Source organism: Bombina bombina, chromosome 3 (assembly GCF_027579735.1).
Source record: "Bombina bombina isolate aBomBom1 chromosome 3, aBomBom1.pri, whole genome shotgun sequence".
NCBI lineage: Eukaryota > Metazoa > Chordata > Amphibia > Anura > Bombinatoridae > Bombina > Bombina bombina.
The window spans coordinates 1277141949-1277154632 of NC_069501.1; the positions used below are offsets into that span (position 1 = coordinate 1277141949).

General features: G+C 39.7%; 1 protein-coding gene across 1 annotated transcript in view; it reads right to left on the bottom strand.

Moving 5' to 3' along the window:
• LOC128654739 (zinc finger protein 37A) overlaps positions 1–12684 on the bottom strand; it is a 130688-nt gene that overhangs the window by 2811 nt on the left and 115193 nt on the right. The window lies entirely within an intron of this gene.

The following is a 12684-nucleotide window of genomic DNA, read 5'->3' on the forward strand; positions in this document are numbered from 1 at the left end:
TCTTGGTACATATGAGCAAAGAAGGCTGTGGAACTTTGTCTTTATTGTTTAACCTTTTGATCTTTTGTAAAATAAAAATACACAAAAATATTCTGCTCTCATGGATATCAAACAATTGCAAACACAACACAGGTTTATCCAAACAAAAAAATCGTTGTTAAATATTTATGTGGCACAATTTTGTAAGCTACAGTTGTAACTAGTGTTTACGATTATATTATTCTCTAGAAGCACAGAGTCTTCTGCATCCATGGCTAATTTATATTATTCTCTAGAAGCACAGAGTCTTCTGCATCCATGGCTAATTTATATTATTCTCTAGAAGCACAGAGTCTTCTGCATCCATGGCTAATTTATATTATTCTCTAGAAGCACAGAGTCTTCTGCATCCATGGATAATTTATATTATTCTCTAGAAGCACAGAATCTTCTGCATCCATGGCTAATTTATATTATTCTCTAGAAGCACAGAGTCTTCTGCATCCATGGATAATTTATATTATTCTCTAGAAGCACAGAATCTTCTGCATCCATGGCTAATTTATATTATTCTCTAGAAGCACAGAGTCTTCTGCATCCATGGCTAATTTATATTATTCTCTAGAAGCACAGAGTCTTCTGCATCCATGGATAATTTATATTATTCTCTAGAAGCACAGAATCTTCTGCATCCATGGCTAATTTATATTATTCTCTAGAAGCACAGAGTCTTCTGCATCCATGGCTAATTTATATTATTCTCTAGAAGCACAGAGTCTTCTGCATCCATGGATAATTTATATTATTCTCTAGAAGCACAGAATCTTCTGCATCCATGGCTAATTTATATTATTCTCTAGAAGCACAGAGTCTTCTGCATCCATGGCTAATTTATATTATTCTCTAGAAGCACAGAGTCTTCTGCATCCATGGATAATTTATATTATTCTCTAGAAGCACAGAATCTTCTGCATCCATGGCTAATTTATATTATTCTCTAGAAGCACAGAGTCTTCTGCATCCATGGCTAATTTATATTATTCTCTAGAAGCACAGAGTCTTCTGCATCCATGGCTAATTTATATTATTCTCTAGAAGCACAGAGTCTTCTGCATCCATGGCTAATTTATATTATTCTCTAGAAGCACAGAGTCTTCTGCATCCATGGCTAATTTATATTATTCTCTAGAAGCACAGAGTCTTCTGCATCCATGGCTAATTTATATTATTCTCTAGAAGCACAGAGTCTTCTGCATCCATGGCTAATTTATATTATTCTCTAGAAGCACAGAGTCTTCTGCATCCATGGCTAATTTATATTATATGTCTCCTTTACACTCAGGTTCTCTTGTGATCTGTACAAGATGTTGTTAACGTTTCATTGTTCTCTCTTTGCTATCACTGTGAGAGATAAAACAAAGGTCTACAAGTCATGCTATTTTCTAATGTTATTTTGTATTGTAATGGCTTAAAGACCAGCAGTGGATTGTACTGGAGAATAGCGAATACACAGATTGTCCCCAATAGGTGGTACAAAGGACCATGTACAGTATATAATTGTATGTGAAGATATAGTCGTATTTTGTCATGTATAACAATAAGGTGACAGATATTGCTCATGATGGGTTACAGAGGTTGCTTGGTTTTCTTTAGATGTATGTGGTTGTAGAGAACTGCGCCTAGATTTATATATACACAGGCTACACTATAAAAGACCCCCTAACTGGATCTTGGATTCAAAGTACCGAAAAAGGCAATAGGAGCACCAAAGCTGGGTAAAGTATTTATAAAACAGGATAGATCAGGAATAAAGCTGACTGAAAAGGAGGGTGATTATGACAATGGTATATCTAATAATGTATAATATATAATATAACACCTACACTTGGTCTTTCTATATAGGCAAATACGTATAGAAACTAGTAGCTTCAAAAAAATGCTTAAAACTATTTATTTATATTAAAAACTTATATAAAAAATTATTTTTTTATAATAAACATGGAGTGACTCAGAAATGGTCGCTCTCACTTATATATTAAGTCATTCAAAAACTGTTCAGATAAAATACAATACAATCGGATTCAATGCTATAGAAATACATATAATACAATTGGTATACAATGTAATAGATATAAAGTGCAAAAAATGAATACACTAATAGAAGAGACAATCTCAGAGGATCAAAATAGTGCAATGTCTGGATAGATGTCCAGTAAGGATACCGGTTGGTTACCTATGCAAACGTGTACACGTGCAATAAAAGGTGGTAAACTGTGGAAAATACAGTCAAAAGATGGCCAAAAATGCAATATATATATATATATATATATATATATATATATATATATATATATATATATATATAAATCAAAAATTAAAATGTTAAAATCATTACGTGAAAAATTATATATTATATTAAAGTGTCCAAATCAAAATTAAGAAAAAAAAATCCAAAGGTATAATTCCAATGATAATATGTATATAATACCCCAAAAATATATAAATATGCGTATGTGTCCAGTGGTATTATAGTACTGATGATACAATCCAAGTGTCCAAATAAGTGTTATTATCATAAGTAGTGATTCCTGTGTCCAAACTCGATATCTAAGAGGTCACGCTGCTGGGATAATAACTAGTAATAAACAATACAATCCTAAAAAAGAAAAGAAAAAAGAAAAAACTGTGTACAAAATGCCGTTTATAGGTTAAATGATCCTTAGAGAAATAAAAAAGCCTCACAAATGGGGATACTGGTCAACGCGTTTCAGCCCTTATATAGGGCCTTTTTCAAGACATAAATGTATTTATAAAGACAATGCTGAAAACCCTGCAGGGCCCCATTTAGATCTCACGGGGCAATAAGACCACTGAAGACAGAACAAATGCTTAACAATGAAGTCTGTCACTCCATCAGGATGAGCACAGTCTGTGGAAACCTGAACATTTATGGAACTAACAGATAAAACCATTACAGGGACATATTAGAGAAGACAAAATCTGAACAACAGAAAGTCTCAAAAGGTGAGAAAAACCTAATGATCTGCCTTAGCTGTAATAGGTTCTCAGCACTTCCTAGTTAATGACAGAGTATCAAGGATTCAGCAACCAACCAGTGCAAGCGCTTAAGTAAAGCCCCTAACAAAAAGTCCCCAAAATCAAGTTGTCTAGGGCCAGACAGGAGGAATTGCTAACTTTCTGCCCCTTGGACGTTTTGCATCATTTACAGGTCAACTGAATATAAACTGGTCTGCACTTCAGAGGAACTACCGCCATATCCATGACTTTCACACACTCTCATTTCTGTGAAACTTCCAGAAAAACATCCTCCTGGACAAACCTTGTTATGAATCTTAAATGACCTTGAATTATAGTTGCCATCTTGGCCGTGTTTTCCTGCACAGTGATGAGTTACCCATGTGGGGAGGAACATGCATTGTACCTCTTGACAGCACTATTGACAACCCTGCAGCATGTGTAGATCATAGCTGTCCAGGAAGATATGGCTGAGGTTGTAACCCTACATTGTATATTACATAAATCACACTGAGCTGTAGTTCTGCCAATCTGAGTATACAGACAACTCCTGTCATGTCCCTTTCCTCCTACATGCCTTTAGGTACCTGTCACTTTAAGTAACCTCTCTAGCAATTTGTTCCGCTATTTTAGATCCTCCCACTCTACTCTCATTGCTAGATTAATATGGTAACTTGCAACTTGTGCTCTGCATTATCACTAGCCCTTTTGCTGGTTATTCAAGCCCTAAGCTTTGCCAAGACGCAATCAGCTACTCCTGGACTGGACTCCAAGCCACCTACTCCCTGTACTTAGGTACATAGCGACACCGTCAATCCTCGCACTGTAAGTGCTCACCTACACAGCTCAGGTATCGGATCAGCACAGAGAGCCGTTACTTGCATCCAGCTGCTTACGTCATCAGCTACCGCCGCTCACTCCTGTCTCCCTACAGCCGGACACAGCACTGCTTGCAGCTGCTCCGGGTATTCCGGAACCGACTCACATCCTGACAGGTTGTATGTTGCAGAATCTTATGTGGATTGTATTTATTTGCATGACAAGGACTCAAGTACCTCTCTCGCATTAGTAGCAGCCTAAACCTTCAACTTTACACAGTTGGTTTTGTCTATGGCTACATGCACTTAGGACTTTGACTGCTGTATGATTGATACTCAATATTCCTGTGTAGCATTACCTGTCGCTCTTGCCAAGTAATCCTACTTCTGACATTAGTCCATATGTTATGAATCTGTTTCCCTGGCAATAATAAGTCACAGAGTCAACACTCAGTAACATATTGCTGCAGTTGACTTTGTGACACAAACTTAAGATACTTTGTAACTTATCATAACTTGCACTTCCATTACTGAGACCGCTCAGAGCAGGCGCAACATTGTGTATTGACATCAGTTAGAACTAACTCAAGTTCAATAGCTAGTTATTACTTTACATATTAATCTAGCCATAAAACAGGAAATGTCTTCTGACGAAGTAACACAACAAGTTGTTGATTTGTCACAGAGACTGGATAGTTTGACTCAAACTATCAGGGACTTGCAAAGTAATAATGAGACCGTGAAAACTTCTTTAAGAGATTTATATGCTGCCAAGGTCCCATCTGCAGACAATCTGCCAGAGCCACAAGTCCTCCAGACAAATTCTCAGGCAACAGAACCCAATTTAGGGAATTCAAGAATGCCTACCTACTTCTTTTCGAGCTCAAACCTAGGACCTATTCCCCCGATAGACTAAAAGTCTTAACCATTATTTCCTACCTGAGGGCGGAGCCCCGTGCTTGGGCCGATATATTCTATGAATTACAAGATCCTATACTAAACTCCTTGGATGAGTTCCTTAAAGAGATGTCATCTCTTTACGATGACCCCTTCAAGCAAAGCATGGCTGAATCTGCCATAAGAGCATTGAAACAGAATCGCCTACCAGTTGAAGATTACTTTGCTCAGTTTAAGATTCATGCCAAGGACTCCTTATGGAACGAACCATCCCTGAAGAATCATTTTCGCCTAGGACTCACAGATGAAATTAAAGATGAGTTATCAAGAATTGGGATTCCCCAGACCCTAGATGAATTGTACACGTTATCTATCACTATTGACAGACGTTTCAGAGAACGCCGCTTGGAAAAGGCCGGTGGCTGTAGCACCTCCAGAAGATAAACATCCCCCACACCTGCACCTATGGAGATTGGCTTCATTAAAGGACCGCTCACATCCCATGAAAAGAACAGGAGACGGCTACTAAATTTGTGCATGTATTGCGCCTCAAAGGATCACAAAGTCAAACACTGCCCTATTCTGCTAAAACAGAAGACTGGTACGTCCTCCGCTTATTGCCTCAGTATATCTCCAAAGAAACAAAATGCACCTTATTTTCTCTTGTCTTTCTCTTTACAGTGGCGTCGACACTCGGTCAGAGCTGAAGGTTTAGTCGATTCTGGGGCGTGCAGGAATTTTATAGATCTAAAGTTTGTGAGAGCTAATAAAATTCCCATTGTGGCAAAATGTTCACCTGTGTCCTTCAATGTTGTTGATGGTACCCCTCTCTCCTCTGGGCCGGTCTTCCACTCATGGCCATACTGAGCAAATATGTTTTGATGTAATATCCTCCCCAGTTTTCCCAGTCATTTTAGGTATAACATGGTTACGGTTGCACCAGCCTTCCCTTCTGTGGGATGACATGTCTATATCTCTTTCCTCTAATTACTGTTCTACTAATTGCTACCCTAACTCTCTCTTTACCCTAGTGGAAGATACCTCATTACCCTCCTGTTATAACAGATTCTCTGATGTTTTTAGCAAGACACAGGCTCAGTCCCTTCCACCTCATAGATCCTATGATTGCCCTATAGACCTCCTACCTTGTTCTTCAATCCCCTCTGACCATATCTACCCACTATCTAAACCTGAGCTTGATCATTTAAAAAAATACTTACAGGAGAACTTAGACAAGTGGTTTATCAGACCTTCCACCTCACCCGCTGCCGCTGGTATTTTTTTTGTTAGGAACAAGGACCAACCCCTCAGACCGATAATTGACCGTAGACAGCTAAACAAAATAACAAAAAAGAACAGGTATCCTCTGCCCCTCATCCCAGAACTGATAGAGAGATTACGTGGTGCGAAGGTCTTACAAAGTTGGACCTCAGAGGCGCCTATAATCTCGTCAGAATCAGAGCCGGTGACGAATGGCTGACAGCTTTCAGAACCCAATATGGGTTATTTGAATATACTGTTATGCTATTCGGCTTATGTAATGCACCGGCTACATTTCAAAACTTTATTAATTATATATTTATGGATATTCTCGACACCTACATAGTGGTTTATTTGGACAACATTTTAATCTTCTCACAAAACCTAGAACAACATATTTCCCATGTTAAAACTGTCCTGGCTCATTTACGTTGTCATAGCCTCTACGCCAAACTAGAAAAATGTTCTTTTCACACCAATGAAGTCTCCTTCCTAAGCTACCACATCACTGACACTGGTATTAGTATGGAAGAGTCTAAAGTTAGTGCGATTTGTGACTGGCCCATACCTAAATCTAAAAAAGATGTCCAGAGGTTATTAGGTTTCGCTAACTTTTATCGTAAATTCATACACCATTTTGCAGCCATCACCAAACCTCTATCCGATCTCACTAAACTACACACTAAATTTCATTGGACACAGCGTGCACAAGATGTCTTTGATTTACTCAAGACAAGTTTTACCACTGCCCCAATACTCCAGTTCCCAGATTCTAACCTTCAGTTCGTGCTGGAGGTTGACGCCTCTGATTTTGCTCTGGGTGCAATACTCTCACAACGTAAATCTTATAAACATCCTCTTCATCCAGTGGCATACTTCTCCAGACTTATGACTCCCGCTGAACTTAATTACCCAGTTGGCGAGAAGGAACTGTTAGCCATTAAGTGTTCCTTTGAGCAGTGGCGTCATCTTCTGGAGGGTACCTCCTTACCCATTGTCATATATACAGACCATAAAAACCTTCAATATTTACAAACAAATAGGTCTCTCTCGGCTCGACAGCTTAGATGGAGTTTATACTTCTCACGCTTCCAATATGTTATCACATACCGACCTGGTACAAGAAATGCCAAGGCTGATGCCTTGTCTCGGTTGCAGTGTAAACCAGTAACAACTGCACCTCCTTCAACAGTGGTACCTCCTCATAACATACTTGCTTCAATCACAGTGCATCCCTGCGATCTAAAGAATAGTCAACTACAGGACTCTACTCACTAAAGGACGTTATGGATTGCTCTATCACAACCAACGACTTTACATACCTCCGGATCTAAGAACCTCAACCATGCAATCTGTCCACAACACTCCCCTTGCTGGTCATTTGGGCATCCAGAAAACCTTAGATCTTGTTCAGCATTCGTTCTGGTGGCTTTCCCTTACATCCTCTGTCATCCGTTATGTCTCAGATTGTTCTCTCTGTTCTTGTTCCAAATCCTCCCACATGAAACCAGTAGGTCTACTTCAGCCGTACCCAGTACCCAGCAAACCTTGGACCAACATTGCAATGGATTTGATTGTGGGTCTTCCGAAAACCTCCTCCTATACCTGCATAATGGTAGTCGTTGATATTTTCTTAAAAATGGCACATTTCATTCCTACAGCCTCAATTCCCACTGCGGATCAAACTTCGCACTACTTCATTAAGGAGGTTGTTCGTCTGCATGGCCTCCCTACTTCAATACTCACTGACAGAGGATCCCAGTTCACCTCCAGGTTCTGGAGGGAGCTTTGTAAATGCTTACATATCACCCAAAAGCTGACCACCTCTTACCATCCACAGACCAACGGCCAAATGGAGAGAACAAACCAATGGCTCGAACAGTACCTTCATTGCTTATGTACGCAACAACAGGATTCTTGGTCCTCATACCTTCCACTTGCTGAATTTGCCTACAATAATACAACTAACTCCTCCACTGGTCATACTCCCTTCTTCATTAATTATGGGGTACATCCCCGCTTCCATTACTTCCCAAGGATTGAGTCCTCTTGTCCTCAAGTAAATAATAACATTAAAGAGATCTCACAAGCCTTCTCTATAATCGAACATAATATCAAACTCACTCAAGCTACATATAAAAGGTATTATGATCCGCCATAGATCACAACCAACCTATCAAATAGGACAAAAAGTTTGGCTCTCTACAAAGAACCTGAAACTACATGTACCATCCAAGAAATTGGGAAAACTGTTCATAGGTCCTTTCCCCATATTAGCTCTGCCAAATCCAGTTACAGTGACCTTACAACTGCCTCACTCCTACAAGATTCATCCAACTTTCCATGTCGCCTCATCTACATCTTCTTACATTACTCCGGACCTCCTGGATCCTTCCAGTGATCCCGAGTTTGAGATACACAGCATCCTGAATTCCAGGCAACGGGCAGCTGGAATACCTCATTTATTGGCTCGGCTTCGATCATGCAGATGACTCCTGGGAGCCTGCTATTAACCTCTCTGCCCCCAAACTGGTTTCCCTTTTTCACAGACGACATCCGGAGAGGCCGTCCCCTTGAAACCTTGCTGAGGTTTCCTTCTGGGGGGACTATGTCATATCCATTTCCTCCTACATGCCTTTAGGTACCTATCACTTTAAGTAACCTCTATAGCAATTTGTTCCACTTTTTAAGCTCCTTCCACTCTACTCTCATTGCTAGATTAATGTGGTAACTTGGAACTTGTGTTCTGCATTATCACTAGCCCTTTTGCGGGTTATTCAAGCCCTAAGCTTTGCCAAGATGCAATTAGCTACTCCTGGACTGGACTCCAAGCCACCTACTCCCTGTATTCAGGTACATAGCGACACTGTCAATCCTCACACTGTAAGTGCTCACCTACACAGCTCAGGTATCAGATCAGCACGGAGAGCCGTTACTTGCATCCAGCTGCTTACGTCATCAGCTACCACCGCTCACTCCTGTCTCCCCACAGCCGTACACAGCACCGCTTGCAGCCGCTCCGGGTATTCCAGAACTGACTCACATCCTGACAGGTTGTATGTTGCAGAATCTTATGTGGATTGTATTTATTTGCCTGACAAGGACTCAAGTACCTCTCTCGCATTAGTAGCAGCCTAAACCTTCAACTTTACACAGTTGGTTTTGTCTATGGCTACACGCACTTAGGACTTTGACTGCTGTATGCTTGATACTCAATATTCCTGTGTTGTGTAGCATTACCTGTCGCTCTTGTCAAGTAATCCTACTTCTGACATTAGTCCATATGTTATGAATCTGTTTCCCTGGCAATAATAAGTCACAGAGTCAACACTCAGTAACTTATTGCTGCAGTTGACTTTGTGACACAAACTTAAGATACTTTGTAACTTATCATAACTTGCACTTCCACTACTGAGACCGCTCAGAGCAGGTGCAACATTGTGTATTGACACCAGTTAGAACTAAGTCAAGTTAAATAGCTAGTTATTACATTACAGCTCCCTTCTACCATTGTGCATACAAATATCCTGCTGACATTGATGGAGCCCATATCCTTACAGCTAGAAACATTTATCCAAACTCTAAAACATTTATAGGATTGAGGAAATCACCTCCCCTGAAGTTTAAATTGATAAACTACACCACAATTAAAAGGACTTGCATCTGTGGAGAAGACCGTTTAGATTGGCTGAAGAAAACTTCTTCCCATAGAGGACCTGAGCCTTTTCAACCTAAGAAATTCCTTGTTAGAAGAGAGATTAATTCTTTAAGGCAAGCTTGGGAATTATCAGCTTTACAAAATATCAACTGCAACACTGTGATTAACTTATGCTGTTGGGACCACATGAAGTGGAAGCCATCAAATCCAGAATCACCCTCAATCCCTTGTATGAGTAATCTGCAGATGCTTAAGATGCCTTACTGCCTGCTCTTGGCAATCCTTGCCACTGGCCAAACCTCTCTCCTAAGAAATAAAATGATGGCACTGGAACCTCTGGCTTTAGGATAATGGTTTTTGGTTGCCAAGCAGTAAGTCTTAGACAGTGCATAGGGAACCCTTATTGTAATAAAAACATTAAGGTAAAACTATCAGCTCGATAAAACAACACATCTGGTATAGAAACCAACGTCAATGAAAAGTAATGTAAATGGACACAGGAAGCCAAACTATTAATGACTAACATACAAGAATATTAAGGAACAAAAACACCAAGGAACAGCAAGACACAGATATGAATTCCATGCCCACAGTCTTGTTAACGCCATGACTCTCCAGCCCCTATCATATGTGCAGCGCCTTCTCTACTTGCTCCGGCAAAACTGTTTGGAGTTTATCCGTGGCGAGATTCTGCACCACACAGGCTACATAGGAGGCGTAAAACTTACTGTTTATATACATTGATCAGTAGGATATGTACCTACTCTCTACGCTGTATACATGCTGTTTACTACTACCAATGCCTGTTTTGAAAATACTGGGACATTACTGAGGTGGTTTGAGACCTCTTACATCCACTTTCTTTTGCTTTGCAAGTCTCTGTATCATTGCTTTGAATTACTATTGCTGGCATGACTATATCCTTGCTGAAGTTTACTAGCAAGGTAATTCCTCACATAAATTGCATGCAGATTGTGTTACTCTGCATGGGACTTCTAAGCTGGTCCTCTGCTACCACCTAATGTTCCATCTGGGTATTTTGTGTACCAAGGCATTCTGAGGTTGATTACAACTACATTATTGCAGATATGATCTTACCTGAAAACATATGTTTCCTTCCTCCCGTTTGTTATATGCAAAGTACCAGAACTGTCTATAGTAATAACCTCTACCGGATGGTTGAGTTTCTTATGATATTGTTCATTGGCAGGTGTGGTTTTTTTCAACACATTTAAGAAACTTCCTCTAAGAAATGTCAATATTCTTGATTTGTAACCTTGACGTATGCAGAAGTAACAGCTTTCATAAGACCACTGACAAAATGGCGTTGAAAAAGAAAAATACAGACAGAAGAGACATACAGCTGATGTTTACTCTACCACTGACGAGACCCATGCCTTACCACTGACGAGACCCATGCCTTACAAGATACGCATCCTATAGTCAACCAGTTATCTGCTTTGTTTCTTGCTAAAAAAGAACAGTTACAGACGGGGTTGAATCCTTATCTGCAGACTTTAAACAACTATCCAGACGGGTCACCCATGTTGAACATTCTGTATCTGAACATGAAGATTGTCATCGTGAAATCTCTACAACTGTCACTTATTTACAGAAACAGAATATAGAACTAAAGGCACGACTAGATGATCTAGAAAACAGGTCCCACAGGAACAACTTGCGCATTGTAGGACTACCTAAGTCAGTGCAGAGTTCAATATTGCTGCAATTTGCCAAAACAACACTTCCACAATTACTTAAATTGCCAGAGATGAATATCCCTTGTGTAACGGAAAGAGGGGTGGGCCAACCACGTTAAATATCTTAACTTTAAAGATAAAATCAAAATACTACGATTCTATATGAAAATGGGGCCTCTTATTTTTGAAGGAAGAAAAGTGCTTATATTCCAAGATTATTCTAGAGGTTACAAAGAAACGCTGATAATTTTCCCCTTACTGCAAGCAACTGATGAACAAGGGAAGAACTGTGACGTTACTGTTCCCTGCCAAGCTGATGTTACAGATGGCTAATGGCTCAACGTTCTTTGACACACCAAAGCAGCTTTTTCTACAAAATGAGGATACTGAAAAACATAATTTATGTAAGAACTTACCTGATAAATTCATTTCTTTCATATTGGCAAGAGACCATGAGCTAGTGACGTATGTGATATACATTCCTACCAGGAGGGGCAAAGTTTCCCAAACCTCAAAATGCATATAAATACACCCCTCACCACACAATTCAGTTTAGCGAATAGCCAAGTAGTGGGGTGATAAAGAAAGGAGTAAAAAGCATCAACAAAGGAATTTGGAAATAATTGTGCTTTATACAAAAAAAATCATAACCACCATAAAAAGGGTGGGCCTCATGGACTCTTGCCAATATGAAAGAAATTAATTTATCAGGTAAGTTCTTACATAAAACTAAATGTATGCTTACCTGATAAATTACTTTCTTTTACGATATGACGAGTCCACGGATTTCATCCTTACTTGTGGGATATTAACCTCCTGCTAACAGGAAGTGGCAAAGAGCACCACAGCAGAGCTGTATATATAGCCCCTCCCCAGCCCCTCCCCTTCCCCTCCACCCTTAGTCATTCGGCCGAAGGTATAGGAAGAGAAAAAGGAAAGGCTAAAAGGTGCAGAGGTGACTGAAGTTTACAAAAAATATAAAGAAAAACTGTCTTAAAAAAAACAGGGTGGGCCGTGGACTCGTCATATCGTAAAAGAAAGTAATTTATCAGGTAAGCATAAATTTAGTTTTCTTTTACAAAGATATAACGAGTCCACGGATTTCATCCTTACTTGTGGGAAACCAATACCAAAGCAATAGGACACGGATGAAAGGGAGGGACAAGACAGGAACCTAAATGGAAGGCACCACTGCTTGATGAACCTTTCTCCCAAAGATAGCCTCAGAAGAAGCAAAAATATAAAATTTGTAAAATTTGGAAAAAGTGTGAAGGGACGACCAAGTCGCAGCCTTACAAATCTGTTCCACAGATGCATCGTTTATAAATGCTCATGT